The following is a 14,913-nucleotide window of genomic DNA, read 5'->3' as shown; positions in this document are numbered from 1 at the left end:
ATAAGCCTTAACAAATGAAGAGAAGGGGAGTATTATGTCCCACTATTATCGTAAGAACCTTAGGCTGTCGTGGATGTGAAAGACACAATGATCCAACTCGCACTTGATTACTGTGACCTTACTAGCTTTTCAAATGGGACAATTTGGCCCAATAGCACATAAAACTATTGAAAGTTCTTTTATAAAATATTGGGCCATTGAAGGCCCAATAACATATAAGCGTTATCCCTTTGGGCCCAAAGATCATGTTGCTGAGCTTGCAAGGCCCAACAAGCATGATTTGAAATTCATAAGCCCAAAGTTGGTAGGTTTATTCCTTTTAGTCATCACATATATAATGGAGAGTTTTTTTTAGTGATTGTTGTTTTGTATTGATTCGAGACCGAATCGATTCCTTTATAACGATATTTTGTATTGAAGGTGTATTTGTTTTTCGTTTTGTCGCTAGTCTAATATCATGTATTTTATCTTAATGAATTAATTTGTTTAGAAGTATGACTTTGACCCTTTTCACTACCTTTCTTTTATAAAAATAACACTTTTAGTCCTTTATATAAAAGAATTTCATTTTTAGTCCTTAAAAACATTTTCTTGACACTTTTGTATCATAAACTTGTTGAAAAGACATTTTTAACCCAAATTATATTTATTAAACAATTTTAGCCCTTCCAAAATGGTATTCTCGGTTAGAATCCCAAATTTCACAATTTTTACAGTTTTGGCCCAAAATACAAAAAGTTTACATTTTGACCCTTTTTGTAGTTTAAAAGCATTTTTGACCTTAGAAATAGTTTATTACACTTCATGTCCCCTATTTTACAGAATAATAAAATTTAGCCCTTTAAAAACTTCAATTTTCGCAATTTTGGGCTTGTTGGGCCGAAAAGCCCATATTTAGCCCAATTACTCAAATTTTTGCATTTTAAGTCCTTTGAAAATTTTAATATTCAGAAAAGGGATTATAAAAGCTGTTTTGACTCATTTGATCCTCAAGAAACCGTGACATGGCAGTTTTTACCCCAAGTTTTGTATTTTTATCATTTTAAGCCTTAAAATAAGTTTTATGTTAGAGTTTGTTCCTTATGACCTTATAAGTTATTTTCTTGACTTGATTAGTGTAAAATAACTTCGATTATGTTTTATTTCTTTCTCATGTCATAGATCTCGAATTATCACTCTTTTTGTTACATATTTATCTCAAAAACACATAACATCACACACATACACGCATAAAATCACACATACCATACACAAACACATAGATCTACACATTTTCTTGTATTCTCCCCCATAAAACATATGAAAACCAAAAATAGAGGGGTATGAAACTCACCTTGAGTTGTAGTTTTGGTTTTCAAGAAGACTAGAAGAAGAAACGTCGATCCTAGCAAGTCCTCTTGGTAGATCTCGAGTTTAGATGATTTCTTAGATGATGATTTTGTGGAAGAATCTCTTTGAAAGCCTCTTGGATCTCGAAAATATGGATATAAGTGGAGAGAGTTTCCTTGATAGATTTTTGAGTGAACTGTGTGTGTGTGTGTGTTTGGGTTCGGCCGAGAGCAAAAGAGAGAGGATGAGAAGAGAAAGTGAGTGATGAGATGATGCATGGAGATATCAGTTATGTGCATGGAAAATCTCCATGTAAAAATGAGGTGTCAAGCATAAGTCAACTTCTCCTTCGTTGGTGGGCTTGGGCCGAGAATGGAGAGGGGAAAAGGAAAGAATTGGGCCTTGAATGCTTAAATCCTTTTTATGGTTAAGTTAGGTGATATTTGGCCCAATAAAAATCAAAGAATGATTTTTATGACCTATTAGGGCTAATATAAATTTGTTTTGGTCCAATAAGGCCCATTAAAGTAAATCTAGTTTATTTTGGGTTCATAAGGCCCAAGAATGTTATGTTTCATGTATATAGGTCCAATTAGCGCCCATTTGAGAGTTCTAGGTTCAAGATGGATAATTTGGAAGTTTATTGGTCCATTAGGTCTAATAAGGAAGTCCTACTTCAAAGTGAACTCAAATTGGAATTTCAAAGGTTTCTAATTCTCTGTTGACCACTTGTAGGGCTAGAATATAGTTTTTGATGGTGTTTTGTTGTTATAGAATGAGCATCATGCATGCTTTCATGTTATTGATTCATAATAATTATATGTGTTGTAGTTACAAGGCACCAAAATTTCTAGTTGTGACATCATCCCCCCGTTAGAGGGAATTTCGTCCCAAACTTCTTTTGAAAGCTAGATTTAAGAATGTGAGAATAGATGAGGGTACTTATGCTTCATTTGATCTTCGTGTTCCCATGTGAATTCTGGTCCGCACCGTGCATTCCATCGAACTTTCATGATCATAATGTGACTCTGCTTGGTACGCTTTACCTCTCGGTCCATTATTTCAACCGGCTCTTCGATGAACAGAAGGTTCTCATTGATTTCGATTTCCTCTAATGGAATGACAAGAGTCTCGTCGAATAAGAACTTCTTCAAGTTGGAAACGTGGAACACAGGGTTTACATTGCTGAGCTCGGCGGGTAGTTGCAATCTATAAGCCACTGGACCGATTCAAGCAAGAATCTCGAAGGGTCCAATGTATCGAGGGTTCAGTTTGCTCCGCTTCCCAAAATCAATCACTCCTTTCCAAGGAGAGACTTTTAGTAGCACCATGTCTCCGACTACGAATTCCAAGGGCTTTCGTCGTTTATCGGCGTAGCTTCTTTGTCTGTCTCGTGACGATTGCACCCGTGCTCTGATCTGCATTATTTTCTCGGTCGTCTCGCGAATGATCTCCGGTCCCGTTGAGGCATTGTTTGGCATTTGCTCTCTTGCTAGCTGGGTGTCTCCTACCTCAGCCCAGCACAATGGTTTTCTACATTTGCGCCCGTATAATGCTTCAAAATGAGTAACTTTGATACTCGAGTGATAACTATTGTTATACGAGAACTCGATCCATGGCAAGTGGGTATCCCACAATTTTCCAAAGTCTATTACGCACGTGCGAAGCATATCTTCTAGCGTTTGGATGATTTGCTCGCTTTGGCCATCCGCCTGTGGGTGGTAGGCAGTGCTCATGTCGAGTTGTGTTCCCATAGCTTTCTGAAGCGACTGCCAAAAGCGTGAAGTAAATCTACTATCTCTATCTGAGATGATAGATACCGGTACTCCATGGAGTCTCACGATTTCCTTGATGTAGATTCTTGTCAGGCGCTCCATCTTGTAGGATTCTTTTATTGGTAGGAATTCGGCGGATTTCGTTAGTCTATCAACTATTACCCAGATCGTCTCCAAACCGTCCGGCGACTTGGGTAGTTTGGTCACGAAATCCATGGTAATCCTTCTCCATTTCCACATAGCGCTTCACTCATTTTGTTTTCCGCCTACATGGCATCTGACTGAGCCGTTCTGATTTGCGAGGTCAGGTGGGATTGGATGGTTATCGAGAGAGTTTTCACACGATGGCTTGAGTATTCTTTCTGACTCAAGGCATCGGCTACCACATTAGCCTTGCCTGGATGGTACTTGATGTCGCACTCATAGTCGTTCAGCAGTTCGACCCATCTTCGTTGCCTCATGTTTAGCTCCTTTTGATTCAAGATGTGTTGAAGACTCTTGTGGTCAGTGAAGATAGTGCACTTGGTACCGTATAGGTAGTGTCTCTAGATTTTCAGGGCGAAGACCACTGCTCCCAGTTCCAGATCATAGGTCGTATAATTCACTTCCTGTGTCTTTAGCTGTCGGGACGCGTAAGCTATCACGCTTCCACACTGCATGAGTACACAGCCTAAACCCTGATTTGATGCATCGCAGTAGACTATAAAGTCTTATGTTCCTTCTGGTAATGATAGCACCGGCGCACTGCAGAGTGCTTGCTTCAGATATCGAAACGTGTCTTCCTGCTTGTCCATCCACACTAAAGGTACACCTCTTTGTGTAAGCGCGGTAAGTGGCTTGGCGGTCTTAGAGAAGTTATGGATGAATCTTCTATAATAGCCTGCGAGACCCAAAAATTGGCAAAATTCTGTGGGTGTTGTTGGGATTGCCCATCCTTCGATGGCTTTGACCTTAGAAGGATCCACATGTATTCCTTCCTGACTAACAACATGACCTAAAAAGTTCACGCTTCGGAGCCACAACTCACACTTGGAGAGTTTTGCGAACAACTTTTTGGTTCGCAGGATTTCTACTATTTGTCGAAGGTGTTGGCTGTGTTCTTCTTCGCTTTGGGAATATACTAGGATATCATCGATGAAAACGATTACGAAATTATCAAGAAAAGGTCGGCAGATTCGATTCATTAGGTCCATGAATGCGGCAGGAGCATTTGTTAGACCGAAGGGTATTACAACGAATTCATAATGTCCGTAACAAGTTCGGAAGGCGGTTTTTGGAATATCCTCCTCTCGGACCTTGAGTTGGTGGTATCCGTATCACAGATCTATCTTTGAGAAGTAACTAGCTCCTTGGTGTTGGTCGAATAGGTCATCGATTCGTGGAAGTGGATATCGGTTTTTGACAGTAAGTTTGTTAAGTTCTCTGTAGTCGATACACATCTTGAATGTACCGTCTTTCTTCTTGACAAAGAGAAATGGAGCTTCCCAAGGTGAGAAACTAGGTCGGATGAATGCTTTATCCAAAAGCTCACTGAGTTGACTGGACAACTCTTGCATCTCTGCAGGGGACAATCTGTAGGGCGATTTGGTGATAGGGGTAGCTCCTGGTACAAGGTCAATTCGAAACTCGACTTGTCTTTTTGGGGGTATCCCCGGAAGATCATCAGGAAAGATGTCTAGGAATTCGCGAGCTAATGGAATGTCTTGAATTTTGACCTCTTTCTTGGAATTGTCTACTATGTGTGCTAGGAACGTCAAGTCCTTCTTTCGTAGGTGCTTCTGCACTTTAATGCACGAGATAAGATGAAGGTTCGTGTTGGGTTTGTCTCCGTAAATAACTAGGGTTTCGTGGTTTGGGAGGCGAATGGCCTTCTCGTGACACATAATTTCAGCATGGTGGGGGCTTAACCAATCCATGCCAATAATCACATCAAAACTCCTAATGGAAACAGGCATTAAGTTTATTTGAAAGACGTAGTGATTTAAGGTTAGGGTACATCCGATATAGATTTCCCCAGTGGATTTTGTCTTCCCATTATCCATTTCCACCGTGAAGGTTTCATGAAGCTTCTGGGGTTGTTGGTTTAATAAGTGTTTGAGTTTATTGCTCACGAAACTTCGTTCTGATCTAATATCAAATAGGATGCACGCATAGGTGTGGTTTAGGAGAAATGTACCAGTAACAACAGTGGGATCCTGAACTGCTTTTCCCTGACCCATAGCTAGCACCCTTCCTGTTCCTGCGTTCACAGGGTTGTTGGTGTTGGGGTAGTTGCGACGGATATGCCCAGTCTTCCCACATCCATACCAGGTGGGACTTGATCCTGTGTTGTTACTGATGTTGTTTATGTTGTTGTTATTGTTGCAGTTGTCGTTGTTGTTGTTGTTTCCTTGTGGTTGATTCTAGGGAGGATAGGTCCTGCAATACTTTGCAGTGTGACCCTTCCGATTGCAACTGGTGCAATTCATTTCCCTGCAGTCGCCATTATGGTGGTAGTTGCACTTGTTGCACTTTGGGATATTCCCAGAATACTGCCTAGGAACACTTGGATTAGTTGAGGCTGGAGCATGTGGTGCGAAGGGTACTTGAGTGGTTGCAGTGTTGACCATCACAATTTGTTGCTTCTTTTCCGATTCCAAGCCTTGTCACCCTTTCCTCTTGTTGTTCTTCCCTTTGTTGTTGTCATCCTCTTTCTTGCCTTTAACTTCCGCTGGCTTCCCGCCCTTTTTGTTGTTATGGTCGTATAGTTTCTTGGCCAACCTCTTGGCACTGTCGAACGTCTCAGGTTTTGCAGCAATCACATTTCCTTGAACCGGGGAGGTCAATCCCCAGATGAATCATTCGATCTTCTTTCCTTCAGACGTAATCATGCAAGGGCACAATAATGACAGCTCGCTAAACTTTGATATGTATGCATCTATATCAGAGTTTCAGACGGTGAGATCCCACAGCTCTTCCTCCATCTTCTGGATTTCGCCATGAGTTCAGTACTCAGCCATCATCATTTTCTTCAGCTCCGTCCATGGCATCGAGTTGGTTACAGGGAGAGTCGTGGCCTCTATATGCCCATTCCACCAGGTAAGATCCTGGTCGAGAAAGGTGCACGCGGCAAACTTCACTTTCAATTCCTTGGGGCATTCGCATATTCCAAACACTGATTCCACCTTCTCTATCCACCTTTTCAGGGCTATGACACCACCTGTGCTATTAAAGGTTCGCTGCTTGGCATTGGTGAAATCCTTGTAGGAGCATGTTTTGGTCGGTCCTTGATTGATCCCATTGTTCGCACTTCCTGCTTCTTGTCCAGTGACTCCTCCATTGTTCCCTTGGTGAATCTATGCCATAGCTGCGGTGACCGCAGCAGACACAGCTACTTGGAATGCACCTGAGTCAACCTCTGGAGGGGTTGGTCCAGGGTTACCGCGAGTTGGTCGTCGTGACATCTTTCTGTCATGGAACGGAAAGATGTTGAGTGCCTATGGTTTCCTGAGATGGTGATCCTATAAACTAGGTGTGTGGCATGAACTTAAGAAATTTCACAATTTAGCATACAATCATGGATCCATATAACACATAGCATATTACAACATCACAGTGGAACACATAAAACCTTTCATTAATATTATCCGCATTTTTCGATACATGAAAATTTTGCTCAAAAGAGCAATACATAAATAGTGCAATTTCGGCAGCATAACGGCTCTATGAGTAGTGTAATCACTTAAACATAGAGTCGGGGTACATAGCATAGATCCTAGTGACATAGTACTACAGACGGGTATGACTAGTCCTAGTCGTGGGGGGATGTGCCAAGGGGTAGTGCTGAGTATGTGGACACTCCCTGATGACTAGCTACCTGTCGTTTCGCATCTCGGAGTCGAGCCTCCCACCTCACCTGTCTCATGTGGAGCTCTTGGATAACCTCTCGCATTTCCTGCTTTGCACGCTCGACCCTAGTCCGCATCTGGTGCATCTGGTCGGCGGTGCTCTAAGCTAGGTCGCCAGTGTTCTGCAATCGTCTCACCATGAATGGGAGAGCACGATCGGCCGGTCCTCCACCCCTTAGATCTAAGAATTCGCGTGACATGCCGAACTGGGGTCGCTACCCCTGCTTCCTACTCCACATCCAAAGGTCGATACCCCTGGGGGGGGTATAGGACTAGTGGGGCCTACCCGATACGCGGGCACCCTAATCGGATAAGGGGGGTTGATGACTTCGGACTCTGCGTCCGAATCACCATCTTCATCTTTGTTGGGTTCTTCCTTGAGATCTCCTTCGGCTTCCTCCTCCTCTTGGTCCACCACTTGCTCGGCAAGTCCACCTTCGGCTTCCGCCTCGGGTTCCCCCTCGGATTCCTTCTCGGGGTCTTCCTCGGGTTCCTCTTCCGACTCCTCCTCGGGGTCCTCTTCAAGTTCCTCCTCTGACTCTTCCAGGCATCCGTTATTCCCCTGACTAGGGAAATAGGGATCTCCAGGGTGATGGAAACCAGCAATGCTATCTGCGAGCTTGTATAAACATGCTAATATCATCCCTAAGACGCTTCTATTAATGTATAGATTAAGTTGTTGTTCTCTTTTTGGTGCTAAAGGGGTATGCTTTTAGCTTCCCAAGTCATGACGATCTCCTCGGGACATGTGATAGTTGTACCGCTTGGAGGAATGTAGTTAATCAGGCTACATCCACTCCTTGATACGACTATGAACAGTCTTGGCTTAACCGAGATGCTAGCATTATCTTGTTTGGTTCGGTTTTATGTTTTGTTTCCTAATTCACGCAAGCAAAGATGTTTTATAGTTGTGTTTTTATTTTTTTTGTTTGTTCAGAGTTGGGTTAGTCCCTTTTTGGTTTATTGTTGCATATCAATGTGAGGTTAGATATGCTACTTCACTATAAACAGTGCTCTGATACCAACCTGTCACACCCCCGAACCATACGGCGGAAACGTCCGAGGGTCGCGTGACTTTAATTGAATACCGTCACAATGAATATAAATGAATCATAACATAAACATCACCATGCATCAATATATTACAACTGGAATTGTTTTACATCAAGTACATTGCTTTAACATTACACATTCATAACATAAATACTTTGAGTGTTTTTAACAACACAACATCTCACATTACTTCATAATATTCTTCCTCTTACCTGTTACATGAGAATACAAGTTATTTTGGAAAAAGTCAACATATGAAATGTTGGTGAGTTCATAAGAAATGTTGTGATAAAATGGTTTGTGCAGTTTTGTAAAAACCCAGAAAATCCGATATTTTCTAAAAAGACTTTTGTTTATCAAAGCGTGAGATCCATAAGTTGATGCATGAATGATTTTTAAAACATATATATATATATATATATATATATATATATATATATATATATATATATATATATATATATATATATATATATATATATACGAAGGGTATTTTGTAATATTGTTATGAAGTTTCGAACGATTAGTATTAAATTCTCCAGAAAACCCGATGTTTTTCGATGTTGACATGTATTCGAAATGACTGATTTTTGTATTGTCTTAACGAATGAGTATTGATTAATCCGTATTGTATATCGTCCTAATTATTGTCTACTTTGATTTCCCATAAGCCTTAACAAATGAAGAGAAGGGGAGTATTATGTCCCACTACTACCGTAAGAACCTTAGGCTGTCGTGGATGCGAAAGACACAATGATCCAACTCGCACTTGGTTACTATGACCTTACTATCTTTTCTAACGGGACACTTTGGCCCACTAGCACATAAAATTATTGAAAGTCCTTTTATAAAATATTGGGTCATTGAAAGCCCAATAACATTTAAGCGTTATCCATTTGGGCCCAAAGATCATGTTGGTGGGCTTGCAAGGCCCAACAAGCATGATTTGAAACTCATAAGCCCAAAGTTGGTAGGTTTATTCCTTTTAGTCATCACATATCTATCGGAGAGTTTTGTTTTAGCGATTGTCGTTTTCTATTGATTCGAGACCGAATCAATTCGTTTATAACGATATTTGGTATTGAAGGTGTATTTGTTTTCCGTTTTGTCGCTAGTCTAATATCCTGTATTTTATCTTAATGAATTAATTTGTTTAGAAGTATGACTTTGATCCTTTTCACTACCTTTCTTGACACTTTTGTATCATAAACTTGTTGAAAAGACAATTTTAACCCAAATTACATTTAGTAAACAATTTTAGCCCTTCCAGAATGGTATTTCTCGGTTAGAACCCCAAATTTCGCAATTTTTACAGTTTTGACCCAAAATACAAAAAGTTTACATTTTGACCCTTTTTGGAGTTTAAAAGCATTTTTGACCTTAGAAATAGTTTTGTTACACTTCATGTCCCATGTTTTACAGAATATTACAATTCAGCCCTTTAAGAACTTCAATTTTCGCAATTTTGGGCTTGTTGGTTCGAAAAGCCCATGTTTAGCCCAATAACTCAATTTTTTGCATTCTTAGTCCTTTGAAAATTTTAATATTCAGAAGAGGGATTATAAAAACTCTTTTGACTCATTTGACCCTCAAGAAACCGTGACTTGGCAGTTTTTACCCCAAGTTTTGTATTTTTAACATTTTAAGCCCTAAAATGAGTTTTATGTTAAAGTTTGTTCATTATGACCTTATAAGCTATTTTTCTTGACAAGATTAGTGTAAAATAACTTAGATTATGTTTGTTTCCTTTCTCATGTCATAGATCCCGAATTATCACTCTTTTTGTTACATATTTATCTCCAAAACACATAACATCATACACTTACATGCATAAAATCACACATAGCATAAACATACACATAGATATAGACATTTTCTTGTGTTCTCCCCAATAAAACATATGAAAACCGAAAACAGAGGGGTATGAAACACACCTTGAGTTGTATTTTTGGTTTTGAAGAAGACTAGAAGAAGAAACTTCGATCCTAGCAACTCCTCTTGGTAGATCTCGAGTTTAGATGGTTTTTAGATGATGGTTTTGTGGAAGAATCTCTTTGAAAGCCTCTTAGATCTCGAAAATATGGAGATGAGTGGAGAGAGTTTCCTTGAGATAATTTTGAGTGAAGTGTATGTGTGTGCCTGTATGTGTGTTTCGGTTCGGCCGAGAGCAAAAGAGAGAGGAAGAGAAGAGAAAGTGAGTGATGAGATGGTGCATGTAGATATGAGTTATGTGCATGGAAAACCTCCATGTAAAAATGAGGTGGAAAGCATAAGTCAACTTCTCCTTCCTTGATGGGCTTGGGCCGAGAATGGAGAGGGGAAAAGGAAAGAATTGGGCCTTGAATGCTTAAATCGTTTTTACGGTTAAGTTAGGTGATTTTTGGCCCAATAAAAATCAAAGAATGATTTTTATGACCTATTAGGGCTAAAATAAATTTGTTTTGGTCCAATAAGGCCCATTAAAGTTAATCTAGTTTATTTTGGGTTCATAAGGCCCAAAAATGTTAAGTTTCGTGTATATAGGTCCAATTAGGGCCCATTTGAGAGTTCTAGGTTCAAGATGGATAATTTGGAAGTTTATTGGTCCATTAGGTCCAATAAGGAAGTCCTACTTCATAGTGAACTCAAAGTGGAATTTCAAAGGTTTCCAATTCCTTTTTGACCACTTGTAGAGCTAGAATATAGTATTTGATGGTGTTTTCTTGTTATTGAATGAGCATCATGCATGCTTTCATGTTATTGATTCATAATTATTATATGTGTTGTAGTTACAAGGCACCAAAGTTTCTAGTTGTGACACCATCACACAATAAGCAACTACCATGTTGACGAATCACCCATATGTCATCCATTGACACCATAGGCAACTACCATGTTTGACTAATGACATGTATGTGATCCATGGACACCATAAGCAAATACCATGTTGATCAATGACCCATATGTCATCAATGGGTGATAGCATCACACCATAAGAAACTACCATGTTGGCTAATGACATGTATGTCATCCATGGACACCATTAGCAAATACCATATTGACCAATGGCCCATATGTCATCTATGGGTAACACCATCACACCATAAGAAACTACCATGTTCACCAATGACACATATTGTAAGTCCCTAATTTTCCTGTGTATTAGTCAGATATGTTTGATGGTGCGGAATCCCAATCAAACGGATGATGCCAGATCAAATAGAAGAGAAGGAGAAGAAGAATAATATAAATCTCAATGTATTGATGAATAGAATGATGACCCAGATACAAGAGATTCATACAAACTAACACACTTGTTCTTTTCTCTCTCTCTAGGCCGTACACTCCTTTTCTGTTTATCAATCTACTTTTCACCCCTTACACCTATATTTATATATAAGAAACATGGGCTTGGTGAACATGGGCCGTGAATGGGTTTACGACTATAAACCTGTTCACGGCTGTAAACACAACCGTAAACACGTATACGGCGGTAAACACCAAGCTGGTTACGGTCCAAGACACGAAAATACATTTTTCTAGAAAAGTAAAGTATAAACCATATTACTGACCCAATAATCTCCCCCTTGGTTTATAACTTTATTTTCTTAATTGACCCAACAAGCTCCCCTAAAAAGTAGTTGGCTTTTATTGCTAATCTTTAGTTTGAGATTGGCTTCAGCGTTTATCTTCGATGAAGTCACAGATTCAAGATAAATTTGATGAATCTTCAATAAATGACTTCATCTTGAGCAGTTGGGGTTTTCTTTAGAATTCAACATTGAACGCACATTGGTTGAGGATGCTTGATGTAGAGATTCTTGAAAGATAGTGCTTTCAGCTTGAGAATCTTCAAAGAGAACATCAGAGAGAACAAATCTTCTGGATCACTTTAGCAGGTACAACGATAGCAGCAGACTGATTGAGGAGGCTTCAGTGCAATCCGTCACATAATCTTCAATTTCAGCTTCACCTTGCTTCTGTGGTTGAAAGATTGAATGTCGAAAGAAAAATCTTAATTTCTTGCTCCTTCGAATGAGAATTCTTTGATGATCATAGATGAAGCCTTGGCTCAGAAATCTTCGACGCAAACTCCATGAGTTTCATCTACACCTTAATACACTTTTCAAGACAAACAAAACTAAAAGAAAATTTATCACACATTATTTTTCGGTTTTTCATATATTTTCTGAAATAATAAAATAGAAACAAAAATATTTTTTGATTCTTTTTATAATGTTATTATTTTTTATTGATTTTCTTGAACAAGAAATAAAACAGAAATAACACCATTTTTGGATATTTTAATTTTCTAATTTTAGTTCTTTTTTAATTCTCCCCCTAAATTTGTACATAGAGGATACTATGAACAAATTTAACAAAAACAAAAATTTTTAGGATCAAAGTTGTGAGACAGCCTGAACTTGTCTATCAGTACCTTCACGTTCATTAGTAGATCTGGTCAATTACCGGTACTGTGGTCCACTTAAACACAAAGGATATAGACAAACTTTTCCAAATGTACCATTTAGCTGACGATGACCACAAGTATTGTTGTCCACTTAAATTAAGTAGCGAGATCTACAGGCAACCTCTAAATGGTTCGATGTTAGTTGCACTAGAATGTGTTCCCCACTTCCTGATATACCTTGGTTATCAAGAACTTCCTAAGGACTCCTTACTTTAGGTGAGTAAACAATTATTAAGAGGGAAGTTCGATTTAGATATAGGTCCATATGTTTGTCCCAGGTGGGATCTCTTTCAATCACGTAGAGGGGACAACATATGGCTAATAGAGATAGAGGGTTATAGAGATAGTAGGGTGTTTCATATGTTGTGTCCCAGGTCAGATCTTCCGATCACACAAAGGAGACAGCATATGGCTAACAGATAGAAAGAATTTCATAGATAACAAGGTGTGTAGAAATAGAGTTGCATATGTTGCATTCTAGGTCGGATCTCTTCCAATCACGCAGAGGAAGCGACATATGACTGACAGATAGAAAGCAAGAAAATAATTTCCTACAGACCTACTTTATCAGAACCCCCAGTTGCCCTATCAGGACCAGAATTAAGGACATAAGTCTGTACATCAAGGAAAAGTTGAATCACTGTTCTAGATGCATATTAATTTAGTGTATCACGTAGGTACCTGTGTTTATCTCACTGTCAATCTACCCGAGCGTCGTATGGTCAGTCCAAACAATCCTATCTAAATCCACACTTTCAAATCCTTCGTGCCTACCAGCACATTGAACACAGAGTCTAGACAATTCAAATTCAGTCCTTTACACATGTTCTAAACTGCACGACTGCCTGCTATCACTTTCTTGATATCACTTCCCAAACAATACTTACAAACAAAAAACTATGAAAAAATTTCTTTGAAATGAATCAGTGTAAAATAAACTCAGGAGTATAGAGAAGAAAACTCAAATCGTAATTCACCGATTGAATTTGCATCCAGAAGGTCTGAGAACAGCATGCTTAATCTCAAAACAGATACGAAAATTCTTCATTTCATTAAGCACTAACCCCATGTGTTCCCTTCGTTTCTTCCCTTATTTCCTTTCCCGCAAAGGACACGTACTCTCGAACAAAGTTATAAGTGTTGTACAGTTGAGAGATGTCCTATATCTTATGCTAGGAGCAGCCACTACCAACAAACCGAAGTCTGATGATATGCCTCCATAGCTGCTCTGACACAGACCGGGATCAATTGGTCTTTGGAACCCAGTCCATTTTGAAACTGGGTTGACCTTTTCATCCTTGCACGATACTCTCTCCCACAACATATCCTGCTTATCACAAACAAAAGATGTAGAAATATTAGAAGCATTAGGTGATTTGGGAGATTGAGCCTTCGGAACCCATCTATAGTCAAGTTTAACCCATTTCTTTTTTTATCTGATGGGTGGCTCAGTACTTGCTTTTGATCTTGATGTCGGCCATTTAGATGACTTTGATTTTGGCTTCACGGAAGCATCTCTTGGATTTGGCTTCTTGGCCGACATTTCCTTCTTGCCCTTGGGATTCAGATTCTTGGCCTTGTGGGTTTGATTCTTGGCCTTCTGCGTGTTCCAGTCACCATTTTCTGAACGTGACCTAGAAGGGTTTCTTTCGAAGTATCTCCGAATTGGTGCCTTTTGCCATCCTTGTGCGTATTAGGGAACGTATGTGCGATTAGGACAATTTCTGGCAATGTGTCCAGGTGTTCCACAGTGAAAACATATCTTTTTCTTCACTGGGAAGTTGTCTCTTCCTGCCCCTGGTGGCGTATCCATGCCTTGTCTCTTATTGATCCCACATGCACACTTGCAACAAACACTCTGTTGCGCAGGAATTGGTGGCCTGTATTTCTCAACAAAATGTTTGTTAGGAATTAGAGAATTCGAAGCAATAGATTCTGAGTTCAAGGAGATGTTGGTTTGTTCAATGGTTTTCTCCTTGTTCTCATCTTCTGCTACTTTACCTGCACATAAAGTAGAAGCATTAGTATTCTCAACTTGAATACCTCCTGACACAAATCCAGCTGGTTTGCCATATTGAAGATGTGCCTCCCTGCCAATTTCTTCCTATGTCATAGGGATGGATGTGTAGTTATGATTGAAAGTTGGAGAAACACTTGATGGGTTTTGAGCATTCTAACACTTCCTAAGTGTACATGCAACCCTAATAACCTTGAATCTATGTTTTCTCTATATACATGCAAATTTCTTTTTCAAGGTTATTTCCTAACTAGCATGGCATGGGGAATATATGAAACATAAAAACTACTAGAAATACATACCTTGTTGTTGCTTGGATTCCTTCAAGACTTTTTCAGCCTAGCACCCCAAATGTTGTGCCTCAAATGCTTCACACAAAACCACAAAACTTGGAATAACTTG

Source organism: Lactuca sativa, chromosome 9 (genome assembly GCF_002870075.4).
Source record: "Lactuca sativa cultivar Salinas chromosome 9, Lsat_Salinas_v11, whole genome shotgun sequence".
Classification (NCBI taxonomy): domain Eukaryota; kingdom Viridiplantae; phylum Streptophyta; class Magnoliopsida; order Asterales; family Asteraceae; genus Lactuca; species Lactuca sativa.
This window is presented reverse-complemented; position numbering follows the sequence as displayed.